Source organism: Enhydra lutris, unplaced genomic scaffold, assembly GCF_002288905.1.
Source record: "Enhydra lutris kenyoni isolate GAN:26980312 unplaced genomic scaffold, ASM228890v2 scaffoldscaffold87, whole genome shotgun sequence".
Classification (NCBI taxonomy): domain Eukaryota; kingdom Metazoa; phylum Chordata; class Mammalia; order Carnivora; family Mustelidae; genus Enhydra; species Enhydra lutris.
The window spans coordinates 1,413,984-1,417,344 of record NW_019154171.1 but is presented as its reverse complement, the minus strand read 5'-3'; the positions used below and the strand labels follow the sequence as shown (position 1 = coordinate 1,417,344).

The window sequence follows — 3,361 nt, the reverse complement described above, 5'->3', positions numbered from 1 at the left end:
GTCAAATAAATAAATAAAGTCTTTAAAAAATAGATGAACATAGGGGAAGGGAAGGAAAATAAAATAAGATGAAAGCAGAGAAGGAGGCAAACCATAAGAGACTCAAGTCTAGGAAACAAACTGAGGGTTGCTGAAGGAGAGTTGCGGGGGATGAGGTTATTGGGTGATGGGTACTTGATATAATTAGTACTTGGTGTTTATGCAACTGATGAATAATAAGTTCTACCCTTGAAACTAATAATACACTATATGTTAACTAAATTGAATTTAAATTTAAAAAATTAAAAAAAAAAAAACCTCACCTGCTGGTACCTCTGCTTCTGTAGAGATCTTCTAGAGACTTTTATGCCTTCAGTATATCCCCTAAGACTAGTCAAAGAATCTCCCTCAAATATGATCCAGGTGTTTCCCAAACTACTGCTTCTTTATTGGGACTTGTCATAATGTGATTCTGTGTGTGAGTCCTTCAAGATAGGGGTCTCAGTCCTTTGCCTGTCTCAGACACTAGCCCTGATAATTTTCAAAGCTAATAATTTGGGGAGCTTCCTTTTCTGTTGCAGGTCTCATGGGTTGAGTTACCCCATGTGGGCAAACTTGTTCCTCAGAAAGGAGCTGTGCCTTTATGATATCGTTTTTTTTTTTAAGTCACCAAGTTGGGGATGGGGGTCCTTAGCCAGATGATTTTTGCTCTCCCTACTGATCTTGATATGACTTGCTTGTTTTGTTTTGTGGAAGAGCTTCTCTGCCAGTTTTCAGATATTTTTCAATGAGAATGTCCTATATGTAGTTGTAACTTTGTTGTGTCTGTGGAAGGAGGTGAACTCACGTTCTCCTTATGCTGCCATCTGGAACCCTTCCTCCAACATCCTCCCCAGTCTGTTTGAAAGAAAGGTAGGAAAGAGAAAGAAAAAGAGAAAGACTAGTTATCAACTGAAGAAGGTTGAAACCCAACTCAAGGAAGAGCTTCTAAGAAAAACGAGTCACTTAGAATGACAATGAGAAAATACTGGTATTGAAGCAGTGACCAGGTAAGAAAATATTTTCTAATATACCTACAGTCTGAATTGATGAGCGAGAGGGTGAAATGACCCAGAAGGTGAGGGAAGGAAGAATCCAGAGTAAAACAAATCCCTCTTCCCTTTAAGTCTTCAGATGTAATTCAATTTGAAGAACATAGTAATTCAGTCATTATGGAGGTGCTTCTCTTTCTGACCATGATGAGGTAACAGGGAAAAGAATTAATCTCCTGCTTGGCAACAAACACGTGACAGAATATTTGAAACAATGGTTTTTCAGGACATGGAACATCAGACATTGAAGACCGGAGATCTCTCGGAGATGGGAAACAAATTAGATGAGCCCTAAGGTCACTCTAGTTTAGTGCTCTGAAAGAGTTTCCAGTGTGTGGTGTAGGTAGGGAGATCCAGGGACACCATGACAGGTCCCTGAGTCAAGGAGACATTGATGAGAGTCTGGAAGACTAAGATGGCTAGAGTTTATAGGACAGAACACCAGAAAAGTAATGGTGTAAACATTCCAATTAAGGCAGGATTTTTCAGCTTGGACAAATGGCAAGACACTCTATAGACTAGCTACAAGAAACACACCTTAAATACTAAGACACAAATAGGTTAAAAATAAAAGGATGAGAAAAAGTATATCATTCTAAAAATAAGAGAAAGTTGCAGCAGATACATTAATATAAGATTAAAGTAGACTTCGGAGCAAATAATATTAACATAGGTAACTAAAGTCATATTATTTGGATCAAGGGACAATTCATCAAAAAGACAAAATAGCTGTATAGATCTTAATCCCAAATTTGTAAAACTTCTAGAAAAAAACATAGGACAGTCTTTCTGACACTAATTCTGGCAAAATTTTAGATAAGACACTGAAAGCAAAATTCACAAAAGAAAAACAAATAACTTGGATTCCAGCAAAATTAAAAACTTCCTTGTCTTCCTTGGTGCTGCCTATAGAGGTGGTAGCCAATCTCCTACTCATCATCATGGTCACCCTCAGAACTCTGGTGAAGCTCAAGATCATTAAAAAGAGGACCAAGAAGTTCATGTACCACCAGTCAGACCAAGATGTCAAAATTAAGAGCAACTAGTGGAGATGCATAGGCATAGAGAGTAGGGAGCACAGAAGATTCAAGGGCCAGATCTTGATGCTCAGCAGTGGTCACAGGAGCAACAAAAAAACAAAGCACTTGTTGCCCAATGGCTTCTGAAAGTTCCTATTTCACAAGATCAAGAAGCTTGAAGTGCTGTTGATGTGCAACAAATCTTACTGTGTAGAGAATGCTCACAATGTCTGCTCTAAAGATCACAAAGTCATTGTTGAAAGAGCAGCCCAGCTGGCCATCAGAGTCACCAATCCCAATGCCAGGATACACAGCAAAGAAAATGAATAGACAGTGTATGTACATGTTATATTTGTGTTAATAAAACTATAAAAAAGGAACAAAATTTAAAACCTCTTTTTCCTTTCCTCATTTAGAAGGAAAATCAAGACAGTGATATTTAAAGACCATGTGTAAATATTAAATGTCCTGGACATCTACAAGATGCCAAGGATCCCTGTTTGCTGTGTTCTGGAGCATCTTCTTCAAGAAAAAAATAAATAAATATAAAGCCCCCTCCACTATGGTGATGCCTTATATGGCCATCTGACCATCTGGGAATCTGAGACCAGGTAGACTATAAGCAGGGAAGTCTGGTAGGATTCAAGTACATCACAGATCACAGATCCTTGAAGTAAACTCAGACAGTCCTAAAGTCTGAGCTGGACACTGATCTAAACACTTACTTTGTATCTAGTTGGGCTGTCAACTGCTTTGTATAACACAGCTAAGTTGTAACATCTAAACAAATTCTGATTAATATAATGATTTTTTAAAATGTTAGTTAATTTTATTTAAACAAAACTAAATCTTCTTATTCTGAAGAAACCTAACCTAAACCCATTTAAATTACAGGACTTAATTTATCAATTCATCAAACCATTCATTTATTGGTTTGTTTGATTATTTTTGCCACAACCTTCTAAAAGATGGCAGTGGTCTAGTTACTATTAACAACGATGTAGAAAATAAATCTAAATCCCAGAACAGATTGCTTAGTATGGACTGGGCTGTTCTGTTATTTGTGTGTCTATGGTAATTATATCAGGCTGGCACATTAGCCTGGAGGATCTTGGGAACTGGTCAGTTGCAGGCTTAGGACCATATTCCCTCACATGCACTCAGCCTAAAAGGAGAAAGGCCCCTCCAACAGAAAGTCATACCAGTGGATGGGACACAGGCTCAGGGTCCTGGAAAGTGGAAGGGAGTTAACCCCAGCATGACTATACCACT

General features: G+C 38.1%; 1 pseudogene; it reads left to right on the top strand.

Annotated features, from left to right (window-relative positions):
- The first annotated feature begins 2,011 nt into the window (after positions 1-2,011).
- Positions 2,012-2,419, top strand: LOC111161931 (annotated as a pseudogene).
- The last annotated feature ends 942 nt before the right edge of the window (positions 2,420-3,361 follow it).